This window comes from Phycodurus eques, chromosome 8 (genome assembly GCF_024500275.1).
Source record: "Phycodurus eques isolate BA_2022a chromosome 8, UOR_Pequ_1.1, whole genome shotgun sequence".
NCBI lineage: Eukaryota > Metazoa > Chordata > Actinopteri > Syngnathiformes > Syngnathidae > Phycodurus > Phycodurus eques.
The window spans coordinates 22,228,035-22,248,327 of record NC_084532.1 but is presented as its reverse complement, the minus strand read 5'-3'; the positions used below and the strand labels follow the sequence as shown (position 1 = coordinate 22,248,327).

Here is a 20,293-nt window from a genome sequence, read left to right as displayed (position 1 = left end):
TTCTGTATAAATGGTTCTGACAGAAAATGTCAGAATGACTGCTGTGAAAAAGGTCAGCAAAACAACAAAGCAGTGATCTTTTGTACAGTACAGTATATCAAAATGCTGTACTCAAATAAGGGTGCCTTTCCATAGCATGCATGATTAGCAGGCATCCAATTGGTCCATGGGACTACTCTGCTTTCTGTCATTGGCCACTGATAACATCCTTTATCTGATAGATAGGTTGATAGACTGATAGTTTCTGTTTTGTCGCGATTGATTGTTTAGATCAAAATGATAACAGACAGTTAAATCAATGCTATTGTTCTGTTTAAGGGGGCACGGTGGATGACTGGTTAGCACATCTGCCTCACAGTTCTGAGGACGCAGGTTCAAATGCGACTCTAAATTGCCCCGAGGTGTGTATGTGCTTGCAAATGGTTGTTTGTCTATATGTGCCCTGCGATTGGGTGGCGACCAGTTCAGGGTGTACCCCGCCTCTCGCCCGAAGATAGCTGGGATAGGCTCCAGCACTCCCGCGATCCTAGTGAGGATAAGCGGTGTGGAAAATGACTGACTGTTTAATGACTGTTTAAATGTGACGATATTCAGTGACTATTTTGTTTGCATTGTGTGTGGAGGAGAAGGAATTTGTCTCTCATGGTCAGTTTTTTTTTTTCACAATCACCCTTATCTTGCTTTTTCTGATCTCGCCAGAGGATTTTCTTCACTTGTTTTGCAAAATCCTTGAGTTTTGTTCTTACACAAATTCCTCTTCAGCGCTCCTTCTCTACTGGGGTACCAAGAAAATGACATTACACTACACTATGCTTGGCTAGGTAGAGAAGTGAGAAGCATCCAAGTGTGTATACAGTCAAGTTGCGACCTTGCAGCGCAACATTTAGTGGACTGATTATTGCACATAATTAAATTCTAGCCTTGTCCAGATGACCTTTATGCTGCTGCCTTGTGAACAAAGGAGTTTGGGGGTGTACGCCAATGTGATTACAGTGGAATCTCCATTGTGGAATGCGGCAAAAGTGGTGTAGCATGGCGTTTGATCAAAATCTACTAGTGAAATATGCCTCAAAAGTCAAACAAAACAGCTACATCATGCATGATGATAGCAAAATGTATTAATCAAACAGCATAGCAGAATATGAGCCGTCCAATTAAATGAATTATGGAAGACCAAAAGTGCCTAAATCAAATAAATAAAAACATCTTTAAATCATTACTAAAATGTGTATTTTATTTTACATTGAACAGATTCTAACATTCCACCATTATATAAATAAAAAGGTTAAATAATTACATAAATGTGTAATGAGTTAATTAAAATTTAAATTAAATAAAAACATTTGCCTTGACTTTATGTGCAGGGTCAGCAATCGGATGTTCGGAGCTGCCCACCAACTTTGAGGGGTAATGAGTTTAACAGATCACATAAATTCGTGAAGCGCTGCATTGTAGACCATGATGTAATTAATTAAATTGTGAAATGATTGTTTTTTCAATATAATTTATTGGTATTTGAATAACTTAATGACATATTTAATAACACAGTTAGGTATTTAATTCAAATTAGAATCAATGACACTTAACTTATAATTTCATTGTGCAATTATTTAATTTGGGCACTTGGAGTCCTCCATAATGAATTACAATTAGAATTAGTGTTTCTCTTGGCTGCACTGCTTCCAGTACATTGGAGATTTCCAGACCTTTTCCTCCAAGGGCCGCATATAGAAAAATAAAAGAATGCATGAACTACTTCGACATTCTTAGACTTTATTAAACGTGCTAAAACCAGTCCATGAAGTATTTATATAACATAGTTGTTTTGAGAAACTGCTACATCACAGTTTTCTATTAAAGGTGGAAAGGCAATTTAGGGATTTTTCATGATTTTGGGGTGGCCCGCAGCCCTGTATTCCATAGGAATATATCCACTCCTGCCTTGACCAGCACACCATATTCAGAACTGAAACATAAAATCTGTGATGAGTTGACAATCTTTAAAGCTGTGTTTACTTGAGGATCACAATTAACTGTTATGTTCACAAAACAGACCTTGAGACAGAGCAGAAAGTGGAGTAAAACCTTATTGCTTCTGAAACTGAGTTGTCTTTGTTTTGTTACCATTTGAGTTCTAAATAGTTTCTTTGCATATCTAGCAAATCTTTGCATATCATATCATATCTACCTCCCACTTATTCAACAACTCTGTTGCAGAGCAAATGTTTTTATGTACAGTATATGCTGCTTGCCGCTAAAAAATGGATAGTGGGCATCAAATGGCCCCCAGGCTATAGCTTTGACACCCCTGCAGTATGTGCATGTTTGATTTTGATTTTATTTTGGTCCAGTCAGATTTCAGCCTCTACTATATTTGTTGCCATGTCACTCTAATCTGCCCAGCGCCTTCAGAATCGGTAGTGCATTTCATTTCAAATTTGCCTCAGATGACCCGCAAGAAAGTAAGCATTTTTCTGTCCTCTGATTGGTAGGTCAAGGCGAGCCAAGTTTGACCAGCAAAACATGTCCGGAGTGATCTGCACACACTGATACGTTTAAAAATCCACATCTCAGGTGAGTATGATACAGTTTGTTTATAATGTTTCATGTTTTTAATTTGAGATATTTATTGTGCACTACACTAGATGATGCAGGAGGCACAGATGTGTGCTGTTAAATTGCATTCTGTATAGTGGTTCTAGAATTGCAACTTGAGAGTGACGGTATTAAGTGGTGGATAAAGTCTGTTAAATCCCCACTTAAAGCCCAGGTATCAAATGCACAGCTCACAAATATTTTTAACCACACAGATGCTAACATAAATAGCGCATAGCCTGTAGCATAAGGTCGTATGACCAGCATGAAAAATGAGCACAAACGATGGGCAAAAGTCAAACAAGGTGAAAAACCTGGAATGTCATCGTCATGTGACATGTCAGCAAATCTCGTCAGAGTAGAGTTTCACTTTTTCTGAGGCGTTGGTGTGATTTACTTTTAAAATGCCATCACAAAAGGGTACCAGTGATGGCCATGTGGGAAGGTAGGCTCATTACCAGAAAAACTGAAAATGGCACTGATTGCGCTGTAGGAAATCAGTTAAATATGAAATATCTTCATATGTACAGTATAATGTGATTGATTTTTAATGAAGGGAGGCTACATTCAGATCTGCAAACTCCTCCTTAATTAAGGTAAAATAAGATAATTACTGAATGAGCCCTGGAAAGGAAATTCAGGAATTCAGAAAATTCATTCAATTGCATGCAGAATTAAATTTAACAAGCAATTGCTGCCATAAGTAGCATGCACTCTAGCTTGACCACAGACAGACACACAACAATTACTTATTTCAGCAGCGTTGTTTTAAAAAGCAGGATAATGGACCAAAAAAGATGTTTAACTTCAGGATTGCTGTTTGGAACAAAACTACGCATATTTAAGGTGGATTTAGGCAATCTGTTTTATGATTAAACTCAAGCTCAGCGGCCTAAAGACACAGAAGGCATCTGCTCTAAAGTGTATGTGGGAGAATTAGAGGGACATCATGCATCCCGGTGGTTGTAAACGAGCCAATTGTGGAGCGGGAAAAGCAGGAAATGGAGAGAGAGAGAGGAAAAAAACATGAAGCACATCTGCCAAACCACTGCAGAAATTAACACGGGATTCTTTTTTTCTCTGTCTCGCTCTCTCTCTCTCTCTCGCTCGACTCTGTGTTGAAATTTTCCGCTCCAGTTTGAGCAAGCTCTTTAATTAAATCATTAAAAAGCAGTGCGTTTGCACAATATGCTCAGCTGCCTTCATTACAAGCCACAATCACTTGTAATTTATTCACTCACCGTGAGGGAGGGATGTGATTCACTGTCTCTGAGCTCACTTTCTTCTCGCCTTGTAAAAGGTGGCGAGGCATGCCACCACGGCGTTAAACCACTAACACTCACACGTTTTTTTCTTACTGAGATGTTTTTGATTTTTTTTTTTTTTTGTGGGATGGCGTTTTTCTGTTCCAGCATGACTGAAAGCAAGGTCCATCAAGGCAAGCTTATGTGAGAGTGGAGTGGAAGAAGTTGCCCTATAGTCCCCAAAAAGCATTTGGGATGAACTTCAGTTTTTAAATTTTATTGTTTTAAAGGTTAGAAGCAGAGGTGGGAGTAAGTCACACACAGCACATGCAAGTTATAAGTAGACTAAGTCTCAAGTCTTTACCTTCAAGTTTCAAGCAAGTTCCTTACTGCGTCACAAATCAAGCATGTCAAGTCGAGTCCCCACTAGGATTTTTTTTAAGTTGACGCTAATGTGACAAAAATCAAGTCGGAGTAGATATTAACTATCTATAGATATATATAGATAGATATAGTGTCGGACCAGTCTGACACGGATATATAGATGGACTAGCATAAGAAAATGACAAACAAGTGGTTAAAAGTACAACTCATCATTATGCAGACTGTTGTTGTCGAAACTAGCCTTGTTAAAACATGGTCACCCACTGCTGGGGTATGTCATACCAACACAATCTTCCCAACTTTTTGTCTTATAAATTAGGAGCCTGTAAATCGTGTTCTTCTGGATAAAGTAAAGAAGAATCGCGCACGGACACAGATAACAATAATTTGTATTTTGTTACAACCCCAATTCCAATTAAGTTAGGACGTTGTGTTAAACATAAATAAAAACAGAATACAATGATTTGCAAATCATTGTTCAACCTATATTTAATTGAATACACTACAAAGACAATATATTTTATGTTAAAACCGATAAACTTAATTGTTTTTAGCAAATAATCATTAACTTAAAATTTTATGGCTGCAACACGTTCCAAAAAAGCTGGGACAGGGTCATGTTTACCACTGTGTTACATCACCTTTTCTTTCTCTGGCTTTTGAACTTTGCGTCCATTACAGTCCGGATGGTTCTTTTCCTCTTTGGCCCGGAGGACACGACGTCCACAATTTCCAAAAACAATTTGAAACGTGGACTCGTCGGACCACAGAAAACCTTTCCACTTTGCATCAGTCCATCTTAGATGAGCTCGGGCCCAGAGAAGCCGGCGGCGTTTCTGGGTGTTGTTGATTAATGGCTTTTGCTTTCAATTTGCACTTACGGATGTAGCGCCGCACTGTATTAACTGATATTGGTTTTCTGAAGTGTTCATGAGCCCATGTGGTGATATCCTTTACACATTGATGTCAGTTTTTGATGCAGTGCCGCCTGAGGTGAAAGAGGTGAACCTCGCCCCATCTTTGTTTGTGAATGACTGAGCTCCTTTTCTACCCAATCATGGCACCCACCTGTTCCCAATTAGCGTGTTCACCTGTGGGATGTTCCGAACAGGTGTTTGATGAGCATTCCTCAACTTTCTCAGTCTTTTTTGCCACCTGTCTCAGCTTTTTTGGAACGTGTTGCAGCCATAAAATTCTAAGTTCATGATTATTTGCTAAAAACAATAAAGTGTATCAGTTTGAACATTAAATATCTTGTCTTTGTAGTGTATTCAATTAAATATAGGTTGACCATGATTTGCAAATCATTGTATTCTGTTTTTAATTACGTTTTATACAATGTTCCAACTTCTTTGGAATTGGGGTTGTTCAAAAGTATGGCATTAACAACTTTATTATAATATTAATTGTCATTATCCATGAGCAGCTGCAGCAGGCAGGTGTTGAGGATATTAGCAACTAACTGGTGAACATTTAGGAGCTAAAGAGCCAGATGTTTCCCAGTTAGTAGGGATGGAGACACAAGTAAAAACAACTTGGACTGGATTTTTCACTTTAAATGTTTCCAAAAGGGGATAAACAGGCAACTATAAGAGCTCTGAAAGCCACCAGTTAGTCAGAATCAAAGCCAGTTAATTATTTTTGCAAATTACAACATCACTTATGTTATGTTGTTGTTATGCCCGTATTCTTTTCCAGAAAATGAAATGAATATGTCAACGATGAACCCGGTAACCAGCAACAAAACATTCAACCGTGAAATTGCATTTAGATCAGTCCAGTGGTTTCTGGTGTCATATTTCAAACAAATTAAGTTTTTAAACAAAAGTTTTTAGTGAAGATTTCCATCATCATTATCATCTACTCTATTTGTAATACTGTGTATTTATAATGTGTCATCACTGTGGTGGTGTTTTTCTTGGTGCTTTTAAGTGCTACCAAATATGAGTTGAAAACCAGAACCAAAAACATATTATTATTATTATTCTGATAATGTTTGGTTCGTGAAAAGTTTAACAGCATCATATTTGTCATCGTTACTCTGTGGGTATAAACTCCAGCACACCCGCAACATTAGTGAGGATAAGCAGTACAGAGAATAGATGAATAGATCACATTTAAAATAATTAAATCATAATATTCAGATAAAAAACATTTATGAGAATAAAGTTAAAAGTATTCAGTTAAAAGCTCAGACATTTACGGGACTAAATTTTAAATATTATGACAAACAATTGTGTACTGTAGTTGTTATTTTGATTTAAAAAAAAATGTACGGTAATTTTTAAAATTCTGACCTTTCCTTGAAAAAATACCACCCTTTTCCATTTTTTTCCATGAATTGAGAATGTTTTTGAAAAGGATCCGTTTTAAAAAAAGGGTAATATTTACAACAATAAATTTTACAGCCTTTTTTGTATAAAATATACAACTTTCTTTCTCGTAACAATTTTTTTCTCTTTGGCTTTTTCTCGCAAGTTATATCGTAATTCTACAATTATTTTCTTTTCAATGTGTCTCTAGCACCCCTTCGTAATAACACCAATTTTGTGAGTTTTTATTCTTTTGGTGCGAAAAACACCCAAAGTAATTTGTCTTTCAATTTCAAATCAAACAAAAAAAGCTCACAAAATTTGAAGATGCAGGGATGCTATGCAACCACAGACCAGACAACTTTCATCATCAGCTCTGCTTTGAACGGGTTCAGTAACATCAATGTATTCTTAGCGGATTGCGTGATTCATTTTCACCCCGTGTAATCTGACAGGCGCCGACTACATGCTTTGACTCTGCTGCAATTAAAAAGAGAAAAGTGCTTTTTTTTTTCCTGCCGTTGGCTCTCATGTTGGCTTGCCCCTTGCGCCGACAGACAATGTGCCCGGGGGCTGACGGGGTCAAGTTGTGCTGACAGATGTGCGGTGGTACTTGTGTGTCAGGTTAGTTGATTTCTGTACAGGCATTCTTGATGGGGCGAGATGTACTGCACACTGTTGTGTTGAGCTCTCGTCAGATGGGCTGCCTCTTTAATCTGTGTCGACAGCTTTGTAATTGGACCGCTGCTTGAAGGGTGGGAGCCGCACCTGATAGCGCAGCTACCAGGAGAAATAAGGTAGGTGGAGGATGCATCTGGAGAAGCAGCTGAGCCCTCTAAGTGAAGTTCTTTGCCTGTAAAAACCTGAATCTTTTCGCCTTTTTTTTCTTGTTGCTGTTCCGGGTAAACAGCACCAATACAGAAAGATGGGACCACATCACACCAAAACGCTGGTGAAAATGCCATTTGCAAAATATGGACTTATGTTATGGCGTTAATATTATAATACTCACAGGCATATATTCTTTATTTTCTGTGAAAAATGACAAATATTGCCGCAGATTACTAAGTCACAGGAGTTGAGTGGAAGTCTTCTTCGTTAGTCTGCATGACAGTATTATACTATATTGTATATAAGTACAATATTATAGAGTGCTAATTTCCTGATTAAAAAAACACGTCACAAAAGTGTTTGCTGTTTTTTGGGGGGAAGCGGGAACGGAATAATGGTATTTCCATTCATTTCAATCGGGAAAGATGATTTATTATACGTCACGTCAGACGCTGGCGAAAAAGCCACCTTCCCCGTATTCAGTGGAAAAGGCAAAAGTGGGTCTTCTTTGTAAAATGGAACTTTAGGATATTTAATGTTCAGCTTTTTGTGCCATTAAACAGCACAGTAACACGCAAAGAGAAGTGAATACCATCTTTTACAGGCAGTGTCAAATTAATACTTAATTCTCTCATTCTGTTGTGTTGAAAGCAATTATAACTGCCCGACGTGGTTTTATATGTCACACCAGACTCCAACGCTGACATTGTCTAATTAATACGATCACAGGGCATGTTAAAGGACACCTTATCCAGTCGTTGGTGGGTTCTGCGTTTAAGGTAATAGTGGATAAAGTTCGGGTTTTCTGCTAAGCTCAGATCCGCTCATTTTGTAGGATTTTGTGACAAAGGCTGCTTGGATTGATCCAATACCGCTCTCCTCCCCCACAATCTGGTTATTGAGTGGCTGTCGTTCAGACAGCCAAAAGAGCCTCCTGGATTTTCCATTTCAATTGCATTTCACTTTCAATTGTGCGGCCCAACACCGTCATGTGGTCTGATGATGTAGACCATCTCCCTTTCCCCCTCCTCTTGAGACCACTGCACAGGAGATGAACTCCAGCAGACAGGTGCCGCGCCGCTTGGAATTACAATTTGCCTTTTGGAAATCAGCCTGGGGTGCCATTGTGTTCTCTGGGATTGAGTTAGCCCAACAGCAGACAGCACAAATGATATCATATGAGAGCTGCATCTTGATCAACCAAATGATGGACAGAAATGACTATACTGTACTTTACTGTACTATAATATACCATACTATGCAAAACTATACTAAACCATACCATGTTATATCCCGTCATACCTTAACGTAGTATACCAAATGACTACTCTATCATACTCTACCATATTATACATGGTATACGATACTATACCAAACAATACCATACTAAACTGCTGTATAGCTTACAACACTGTTCCATACAATACCTTACCATAAGATACGATATCATACTCTACCTTACCATTCAATACCATGACATACTATACATTATATATATACCTTACCATACCATACCTTACCTCACCTTTCAATGCTATCCTAGTTTGAATACCATAATATAACTTACCATACTAAACCAACTGATACCATACTAAACTATACTATACCATATTAAACTACGCCATACTATACTAGACCACAGCATACTATTTAATACCAAACTATACGTTGCCATGGTAACTTACCCTACTAAGCCACACAATACCAAATTTTACTATACCACATTAAACTATACTAGACCATACCATACTACACCATACCATACTGTACTATATTATACCAAACTATACTATACGGCACCATACAATACCTTACCATACTAATGTTTCCTATACCATACTATTCCATCCATCCATCCATCCATCCATTTTCTGAGCCGCTTCTCCTCACTAGGGTCGCGGGCATGCTGGAGCCTATCCCAGCTGTCATCGGGCAGGAGGCGGGGTACACCCTGAACTGGTTGCCAGCCAATCGCAGGGCACACAGAAACAAACAACCATCCACACTCACATGCACACCTATGGGCAATTTAGAGTCTCCAATTAATGCATGTTTTTGGGATGTGGGAGGAAACCGGAGTGCCCGGAGAAAACCCACGCAGGCACGGGGAGAACATGCAAACTCCACACAGGCGGGGCCGGGGATTGAACCCGGGTCCTCAGAACTGTGAGGCTGACGCTCTAACCAGTCGGCCACCGTGCCCTCATACTATTCCTTACCATACTAAACTTTCCGATACTATACTATACTATACTATACTATACTATACTATACTATACTATACTATACTACGGTTTACGAACGACCCAGTTTACAAACAATTTGGTTTATGAACAATTTTTTGTTAAAGAGAATAATTACCCCATTACACACTATTTTTGGTTTACAAACAGTCTTAGAATGGCCACGGAAGGCTCAGAATTTTGTGGGGTTTTTTTCACGCCGCATAAACATCATTGGCTCTATGCTTCAGGTATCTTTGTTCTTTGCCACCACCTCCCACAATGCATTACCTCAGTTTGCGAACGTTTTGTTTTGAGAACGGTGCCACGGAACAAATGAAATTTGTAACCTGAGGTTTCACAGAACAAACTACACTATACTATACTATATTATACTATACTATACAATACTATACTAAATCTGTATGACCAATCGGAATTTAATAATTTTACTGTCAAAATTTGCCTTAAATGTTTTATAATGGTAACAATAACCCTGGAACTGATGATTTCTAATAAAACATTTTCAAATGAAAAGTGTTTCCTAACCAAACATTATCCACTAGTGCCCTAAAATGGATGGTTTCCACTATTTCCGCACACCAAAGAAAAAGAAGCATTTAAATTGTCCTTGCTATCATCTTATGGACCTAACCGAGTCCTGTAATGAATGACAAATGAATCCAACTTAAGGAGACAGACAAGATAAGAAGACAAGAAAAAAGCCTAGGGAAAGCTGACAGGCCAAAAAATAAAAGAAAAACAGGAGTACGTCACAAGGGAATTAGTTTGGGTAAGAAGAGGGAAAGGTGAAAGGCAAACAGACAGACAAAGTTGGCAGAGACAAATCCACGTCTCGTGGGACCACTACTGTTCTTTGTAGTCCAGTACAGTGGGGGATGTGCGTGCGTGTGTATGCTCTGCCGCCTTGTTAACTCCAGACAACCTCCTGGCACTTTGTGTCAAATCAACATTGTTTTAATCGCGTATGCACACGAGACCTCTCTTCACAATGTGTTTCACCCCATTTAGCAGATTTTTTTTCTGCGATAATAGCCTGGCGTGAGGTGTTTGCCGGCCACATTAAAATGAGTCAAAGAATATGTTGTTTATGCACCGATGCTTTTTATCCTTCCCGCCTCATTTAAGTACATGAATGCTACATTTGTAGCTTTGGGGAGTGTGGAATATAGCACATACAGCTCTTGAAAAATCCCTGCTGTGAGTATGCTCAAAAATGGAAACCTTGTTTTTATCTAGCTTTCATGAGTGGATTTTAAGTGAAGACAAAACAAATCTCTCCAAGGCTGGAGGTTCTTCAGTTTAAACGAAGTCTATCACTATGAATAGACTGTGGGCTGTCAGGTACCTTTTTTTCTGGGAGCCAATTAATCAGTGAAAGGTGGCACAGGGTGGGGATATAGGCTCATTAGAGTGGTCCCGCTTGCTGTCATTACCATACATTTACCCTACCTGGCAGCCGCCGTGCTGTAAAGTTTGCCAGAAGTCCATTAGTCTTACAGCACAGCGAGAATAACTCCCTTTTCTGGGAGGAAAACGTGTCTGCAGGCATCACCCCTGGTCTCATTTATTCCGTTCAAGAGGTAGTAAGGTAGCTGGTTGGTAACACTCAAAATTAGCTACTTGGACTTGATGTAAGACAGAAGCAATGTGGAGTTTTTTATTGTGTTAGAAAGGCCAGCTAAATCAGGGTTTGAGTTTGTGGCAGAGCTATGAGAATCGTTTTAACCAACTAATTTGAGTTCATTGTTCAGGATTTTTTTCTGTCAATTATTTTGGCTGCTTCTGTAGTTCAAACCGCTAATGCGCTTGACATGCACCGCTTCGACCACCAACATGGCTGCGGACAGAGAGGAGCTATTTTCCAAAATCACAGTCACTGTTGCCAAACTAGCGACTTTTTCAAGCTTTCTAGCAACTATTGCCCAAAAAAGCAGATAGCAAGTTTAATTACTGCTAAGAAACAGACAAAATCAGCAGAATCAGTCATCACGTTGTTTTCTGTATCATCATAAATGAGCCTGATGAAAGGCAATCACTCAGTGAATCGCACTGAACACCAGAGCTACATACGTTGCCAATGTAGTGATTTATCATCATGTTGAAAACTTTTGACCAGAGGTAGCTTCCAAGCTGCTCTCCATAAGAAAAAAAGCGTGAGAGAGCTGGAGGGCATGCGATGTTACTCTGACGAGAGTTGTGGCAGGACAAGTCTCGGCTGCCTCACCTTGACGTCGTGCCTGCTGACAATGCCTTGAACATCCGACTTTTCAACACCCACAGATCCTCATAATACACAATAATAAACATTTCATGGATTTTTTTTTTCATAAATTTAATATGGCTCAAAGAGGAATTTTAAAAAATTGAACACTAGGTCCCTTGAACGAAATGAAGCACATTGCGCTCTCTCTGTATTTCTGAAATATGAAATATGACACATTCTCCAACTGTATTGTGAAACGGTTGAAAACCCCCCAAAATGGAGTACTAATTAAGGAAGAAAAAAAAACAATCGTTGCTTTTTATAGACAAATGTAATTGCCACAGAACCAAAGTAAAAGAAAAACCATTCTTGTGTGGCTTATTGAGGTGAAATTCTTAATTGGCTCCACAGCAGCGGGTAGTTAACCTCAGCAATGTTTCTTAGAACAACTAGTTTCCATCGGCAGTGACTGAAGACTCACACTGTAGCGTTGGTCTCACCACTAGGAGTGGAAAAACGCTGACGCGACTGTTCCAAGAGACTGTCGTTTATTTGATCTCAGGGATGGGTTGACCTCCGATTGTTTGCGTTGAAATAATGAACGAAGTACTTCTAGTCACCTCACTACTTCATAAGTCATGCACTGCTGCTTTTGGTCAACGTGGCAGAGGGACACCGTTACGGATGCCTATCACAAATACTCTCAGTGGAAAGTCCCACAGAAGGAATTGGAATGTGAGGACAGTTGATAACATACGTCTTGTATCCTGATGGGAAAGGTTTTTGGGCTAACAACTGTTAGCTAACTAAAGAACATAAAACACCTATTCTACAGTTGTGTTCAGAATAATTATTGAACTAATATTTAGTGGTAAAACCACTGTTCCTGAACTGAACTGCTGATCAGAGTAAATGAGTTTTATAAACAACATCAGAAATCACCGTTAGGTACTGTAGATAACATGGTTTTCAGATCACGGTTCTGTTCACATACAACAAAATCGTATGGCTAGACGTGACATCTGCTAGCCAGGGGCTGAGCTTCACTGCATTTGTTCACAGAGTAAATGTGTGGCTTGAGCAGAAGGCAGAGACACTTGCTTCCTGACTTTAATACAGTATGTTCTGTGAGGGAACTCGGAATGCATCTGTGCATGCCTTATATGAACTGATGCCGATGCTTGATGGATGTCACACTCCAAAATTTGGAACTTGAGAATAAGAAGGCCAGGCTGAGTGTATCATTGCTGCCATGCAACAACAAGCAACAAACAAGAGAAAAATAAAAATTAGCCACAGGGACGGTTAGCTTTGTCATATGCAGCAACTTTGACTATCCATCATTCCATCCATTTTCTGAGCCGCTTCTCCTCACTAGGGTCGCGGGCGTGCTGGAGCCTCTCCCAGCTATCATCGGGCAGGAGGCGGGGTACACCCTGAACTGGTCGCCAGCCAATCGCAGGCAACTTTTACTACACAATTCTAATTATTCTCAAGAGCTCACAAGAACATGGGAAGAATTTAAATACTCACCAGTCTCGAATATTAAGTTTTAGGATTTCAGCTTTACTGTTTGGCATACTTCCATTCTCACTCAGTGACAGTGTAAATACTGACGTTGTCTGGCTCAATGTGCCCTGTGATTGATTGGCAACCAGTCCAGCCATCTTGGATAGGCTTCAGCTTCTAGTAACCATGAACAGGATAAGTGGTATAGAAAATGGATGGAAGTTTGGCAAATTACAGAAAAATCACTTTTCTTCTTCTAGCTTCCCCAGATGAGCATTGTATCACATTATCTTTCTCTCTTTTCTTTTTTTTTTTTCCAATCAGTGTTTCCATTCAGCACCTGTTAAATGGACCGTGGCTGGCAGAAATAGCAGTTTGTTTTCATTTTACCAGTTTGGGAACTTATTTGAAGAGAACATGAGAAAATCATATTCCACCAGTAGATATGGCCGCCACGCGACATTGATGTATTACTCGGGCGGCAAACACTCCCGTGCAACTTCTGCAGTAATTGAGTTTGGAGGCGAGCACCTGCACACTGGAAGAAATGTCTTGAGCGTGCAAGAGAGCCAGACGTATTGTTGAAAATATGGTTTATTTGGAATAATGCTGTTTGAGTTAACCGTGTTTGACTTAAGGAGCGAGGCAAGAGGTTCCTCTGAGTATTAGACATTTAGTGAAAACAGGCCAAATGGTTTTATATGAGCTTTAAACTTTACAATCTCACCTAGAAGTGCCAGAACAACAGAGATGAATATCCTCTGAGCATTCAGTATAAAGTTTAGCAAGTAGAAGGACGGCCCCTTTTGTTGTCATAGCCTCTTTTAACCTGAAAATGCTTTTAACATGTTATTTAATGAGTGGTGCTCGATCCCATTTAGGATAAAAGCATCTACACTCATGTAAGTGACTACAGAGTATGTGTATAGGTGTTTTACGGCATTTCAATATTTAAAGCGATTTCCTCAGGACATTACATTGTTCAATTATTCCGACTCACGTCTCCAGACATTCGCCGATATTTTTTTGTGATGAGGTTGACTTGTAAATACTCCACCAAAGAAACAGAACCGCTCTAAACAAAAATATGACATCTTGAGTTTTTGACATACAAGCCGTGCCCCCCCCCCAAAAAAAAATCATTATCAACTTTATTTACAGAGCACTAAAAAATAATCTATTGGCGGTGGCAAACCACCTTAGCAGTCCATTACCGCCACCAACTGATATTGTCCTTCCACTGCAAGGAAACAAATGTTACTTGATGGTGGCCAGGTGTAGTGAAGTTTGCCGCCGCCATCTAGTGATGCGGGGTGCTGAAGTGCACGCATATCTCAAAGCTTTGCTCGTAACTCAAGACAAAACCCCAGCCAATGACGGCTTGTACTGTATGTCGAAAAGGCACGTGTATCTCAGGGGACCACTGTACGTCCTCTTTAAAGTCGATAGTAGGTATGCTGAGAAGAAAACTCATCTTTTTTTGTAGTCTTGATCACTTTTGTCTTTACCACATGAAGAGAGATGAATTGACATAGTATAATTTCAATTTATAAAATGCATGGAGGATGGTTGTGATACGTGGCGATACAATGGGCCGTTAATACATGACGTGAGATGTCGTCATCTCTGTGAATGGATATTCCCCTAGTAAGTGTTCTGGCATTCAAATCCACTTCCTCCGAGTTGGAGGGTGGAAATTTCCAGCTTTCCAGTTGTCTGGACTGTAGCATAATTGCATGGATTATGAATAATTCCCCTCATTTACAAAGCATAAAATCAGTAGCTTCCCTTGCTGCTTTGTTACATTTATCCCAAGTTTATTGATGATGTTGGGACAAGCTGAGGAAAAAATCTCCCCAAAGCACAAAGCTCCATGAGACTCTTCCCTCCTTTGCGAGTCTTGACATTTATTCTCCAATTACATCATTAGAGCGGGAAAAGCTGGAGGCGACCATATGGATGCCACGGCTGTTCGGCTCAGTCCATTATTTAAATAAACCACTCTGTGTGTTGACAGAAAGTGTGTGTATACCATAGATGATTCGAAGGCCACGAAACATGACCAATGCACACTGGGCAATGCATTGAGTTATGGAATAACTGTGTCTGTAAGACATGTCATGGCCCAAAGAACACCATAATGTCCTGAACACAACATCCTTTTCTTGAGCACCTTTTGACATTAGCCAACCAATTTGCTCCAATTGCCCATCAGAAGCTAATTTGCGTGACTTATTTCACCAAAGCAGAGGCATAAAGGAGATGTATCTCTCTCTCTCTCTCTCTCTCAGGGAAAAAGAAGCAAATGAGTCATGTCACATGTCCTCAGGCAAGATACAAAATTCTCAAATACAATCCAGTACCGCCTTGAGATACGAGGCACCTGATTTACAATTTTTTAAATAATATATGAAATATGCACCGTCGTTCCGCCAATTTTTTTATTTTATTTTTTATCTTTGACTTGCGAGCAAACGTGAGATACGAGCACTGTATGGGCAGTGAACCCAACTCAACTCACTTCACAACAAGCAGAAGTTTGTCAGATAGCGAACAATTATTCAAAAAAGAGGCTACAAGCTCTTTATCCCAGTTGATGGTAACTGTCAAACTAAACATAAAACAAAGTGAAATACAAATTGTGTATTTACAACCACACAGCTTTGCCTTCACCTAGCTTAATACCCTGCAAAACACCATAGACGGGCTAGCGAAGAGCGTAGTAGTCGCGGTGTTATAACCCTTTAAGCAACGAATATCGAAGTCCTCTACTACCTCCATTGGTGGATTTGTTTTTCTTCCTGGGACGAAGCCCACTTATTAGTAGAAATTAAAGGGGCTCTAAGCAGATATCTATTTTTTATTTCTAAATACATTAAATATGTTTGAAGGTAAGTAGTGAAAACTTATGCAAAGACTAAACAATATAGTATATTGTTGAGATATAATTTAAGCATCCTTTTCACCGTTTGGAGTTTCCTGATTTTGTGGGCGGGGCTAAAACACATGCCCGTGATATCACGGGGCTGGGGGCGTATATTTCTAACGCGAGTTCCCTCCCCCACTATAGTAGTACAAAGTGATGTCATTGCGTTTGGCTGCTCAGTTGAGTGTTAGCTGTGCTTAGCTTCCATAACGAGCCCCATTTACCACTGCAGCTTGCAGTTAGCAACGTAAGGATGGCTGCACCCCGAAAATGCATCTTTGCTGGATGCCTCAATTTACAGAACAGTTCGGTGACGTTTTTTTAAGCTCGCAAAAAAATGAGGAAATAAAAAAGCGATGGATTAATTTTTTGAAAACACGCAGATGGCGAGCTGAACATCAACACCACCTATCGACTCTGCAGTGCGTATTTTACGATGGATAGTTTTTTAAACTTTCACCAGAGACAACATGGCTTCACGGGTAACTTGATTCTAGTGAATGGGGCAGTGCCGACTGTCTAACTACCCGGGCTTCCTACTGCCGTCCCGCTGTCGTCAGGTGCCGTTTACGGCTGTGACATTATGTCACCAACAACGCGGGTAAGTTGACTTGTGTGTTTATTTTTATGATTATAGTCCACAATAACCATTCAATTTTGAAGTTTTTTGATGATGATTTTACATCATATAAGCTATCACCCCTTTAGTATGTTTGATTCCTTTTGGCGCATCCATTCGACACGCCCACAGCGGCTGAGAGGTGGCCGGTATTATTCAAGTTTTGAAACCTGATTTTATATACTTAGCGATTTGTTTTATTCATTCCAATTTTGCAGGCTTGTTAACATTATTCTTTTCTGTCGTGTGTCAAATTTACATGCCATCTTTTGGGCCTGCGTAGTGCCACTTTAAAACTTGGGAAAGCATAGTGTAGGCCAGGTTGAGACGTGGGAGATTTGTGAGCAACAATATGATTTCATGCATAGAAAGAGTACCACAGATGCCGTATTTGCACTGAGAATTATGTCTTTGTAGATGTCATAAAAGTGTATAACAGCGTGCCAAGGGAAGAGTTGTAGTATTGTATGAGGAAATCTGGAGTGGCAGAGAAGCATGTTAGACTAGTCCGGACCCACACTGTATGAGAAAATGAAGACAGTGGTGAGGTGTGCTGCTGGAGTGACAGAAGACTTCAAGGTGGAGGTGAATTTACATCAAAGATGGGCTCTGAGCCCCTTCTTGTTTTCTAAGGTGATGGACATATTGACAGATGAGGTCAGACAGGAGTCTCCGGTGGACTATGATGTTTGCACACGACGGTGTAATCAGCGGTGAGAGTAGGGAGCAGCTGGAAGAAAACCTAGAGAGGTGGAGGGATGCACTGGAGAGGATGAGAAATGAAGGTCAGTCACAGCAAGACACAGTACATGTTTGTAAATGAACGGAAGGCAGTTGGAATTTTGAGGTTCCAATGAGTAGAAGTGGAGAAGGTGCAGGAGATTTGGATCAACTCTTTAGAGCAATAGTGTGTGAGTGGAAGAGAAATGAATGAAAGACTACAGAAGAGAGGGTGCAAGAATATGTGATAAGACCTGTGAGAGAAAAGCATGCTGAGATTTTCTTTGGGAGTGATGAGAATGAGGAGGATCACAAATTAGTTTATAAGAGGACAACAGAGACGGGAAACTTTGGAGAATAAGTTAGAGAGACAGGATTGAGATGTTGCGATTGGTTGGCAACCAATTCAGGGGATTACCCCGCCTCCTGCCCGATGATAGCTGGGATAGGCTCCAGCGCGCCCGCGACCCGAGTGAGGAGAAGGGGCTCAGAAAATGGATGGATGGATGGATTGAGATGGTTTGGACATGTGCAGAGGAGGGACAGTGTATATATCGGTTGAGGATGATGGAAATGGAGCCACCAGGTAGAAGGCAAAGAGGAAGACCAAAGAGGAGATTTATGGTTGTGATAAGGGAAGAAGAGGATGCACTATATTACCATATTAGTAATCGCTCACCTGCCTTGGCTCACATATAAATAGGGCTGGGGAAAAAAACTAACGAATAACTCTGCTAAGTCGACTTCAAAAATAGGTTGATGCAAAATTTCTGCCTCCAAGATCTGCAGGTACCCCAAAATAAATAAATGCATAAATATAAAAACATTGAACAGAACCATATGTGTGCCGCTGGAACCACAGTTTCACACGGACGTTTATTGCAGACAAACGCAGTGTTGGGTCAATGATAAACTTTACTTAAAGTAAAAAACTTTGACTTTAATACATATATCCATCCACCCACCCATTTTCTGAGCCGCTTCTCCTCACTAGGGTCGCGGGCGTGCTGGAGCCTATCCCAGCTATCATCGGGCAGGAGGCGGGGTACACCCTGAACTGGTTGCCAGCCAATCGCAGGGCACATAAAAAAATAGTAGTGATAGTGGGGTTCAATCCCCGGCACCGCCTGTGTGGAGTTTGCATTTTCTCCTCGTGCCTGCGTGGGTTTTCTCCGGGCACTCCGGTTACCTCCCACATCCCAAAAACATGCATGCTCGGTTAATTGACATCTCTAAATTGCCCGTAGGTGTGAATGTGAGTGCAAATGGTTGTTTGTTTGTTTGTGCCCTGCGATTGGCTGGCAACCAGTTCAGGGTGTACCCCGCCTCCTGCCCGATGATAGCTGGGATAGGCTGCAAGCACGCCCGCGACCCTAGTGAGGAGAAGCGGCTCAGAAAATGGATAGATTGTTATGGCATTTGAGGTACTCTATGCGCATGTGGTAGTTGTATTTAATTTGCGGTAGGATTATGAGTAGAGTATTTGTACAAACTTCTCTCCTGGACCCAAAAAGTTTGAGAAGCCTTGCCATACAGAAAATATGATGAAGAAGAATCACCTTTTATTGTCATGAACATGCATGCATGCACACGTAATTTGTTCTCTGCATTTTACCCATCACAGTGAACACATACACATGTTAGTGGAACACACTGGAGCAGGGGCCAGCTGAAGCACCCGGGGAGCATTTCGGGGTATCAGTGTCTTGCTCAAGGACACCACAGCTGTGAGTCCAGGGGATGTTGGCGGATGGTCCAGTCGGGGTCTTGAACCAAGGTCCCCCACAGTGGCAGGCCATCTTAAGCATTGGGCCACAGCTGCCCACGGCTGATGGTGATAGTGAAGGATGCACACTGGGTCATTACAAATTCTAACCAATCCTGACTCGTCCAGCCTCCCAATGCTGGCATCCGCTTGTGTAAACAGTTTGTCTGTGTGATAAAGCCCAGACTGGATAGGACGTGCCACGTTTTTTGTGGGGTATTCGGTTTTCCGTGTGGCAGACTGAGCGAAGCATCAGACAGATCACTACGGCAGGGGGTGGGTGGTGTTTGTTGTGTGTGTGTGTGTGTGTGTGTGTGCGTGCGTGCGTGCATGAGTGTGTGTGTGTCATCCAGCTAGGCTGTCATTGCTGACAGAACCGCTTCCCTTGTTGGCTGGCTTGACTTGGAGGAAAAAAAAAAAGAATGGACTGAGCTCATTTTCGGGAGGGAAAGAGGAGAATTATGCTGCAATGGTATTGAAAGTAACAGAAGACTTCTGTTCTGTTTCATCAGCGTCATCCATCAAAGTCCATTTTTGCCTCTCGCAGTGCATTAAGTGCATTAATGCCCGCTGTGGACATCCATAATGCCTCTTTCTGTCATCACTTTGCTGCCTTTATCCCTGCACTGGTGCCATTTGTACTGTAAGTCGCAAACTACATGATTCCCAGTCATGAAGAGTTGGTGTGGAGAGAGGCATTGGTGACTGCTGATGGTGCGTTGGCAGCATGACTAAGCCCTCACTCATTCCAACATACTGCAGCTCCGATCAGAATTGACACTTACATTGGAAAAAGTGGGACACAATCAGTTCCACAGCTTATTTGCAGTTTGCTACTCACTGATACACAAACTCACTTTTTTCTTCTCACTGTGTGACGCGGCCAGACCTGACTGAAATGGACCGTCACGGAAAAATGACTGTTGCTGACCCATACCC

General features: G+C 40.7%; 1 protein-coding gene across 1 annotated transcript in view; it reads left to right on the top strand.

Annotated features, from left to right (window-relative positions):
- The first annotated feature begins 2,492 nt into the window (after window positions 1-2,492).
- Window positions 2,493-20,293, top strand: part of ncanb (neurocan b) — a 149,287-nt gene continuing 131,486 nt past the window's right edge. Inside the window, exon 1 of the mRNA XM_061684629.1 lies at window positions 2,493-2,574. The gene's annotated coding sequence lies outside the window, so the exon portion shown is untranslated. The remainder of the gene's footprint in view (window positions 2,575-20,293) is intronic.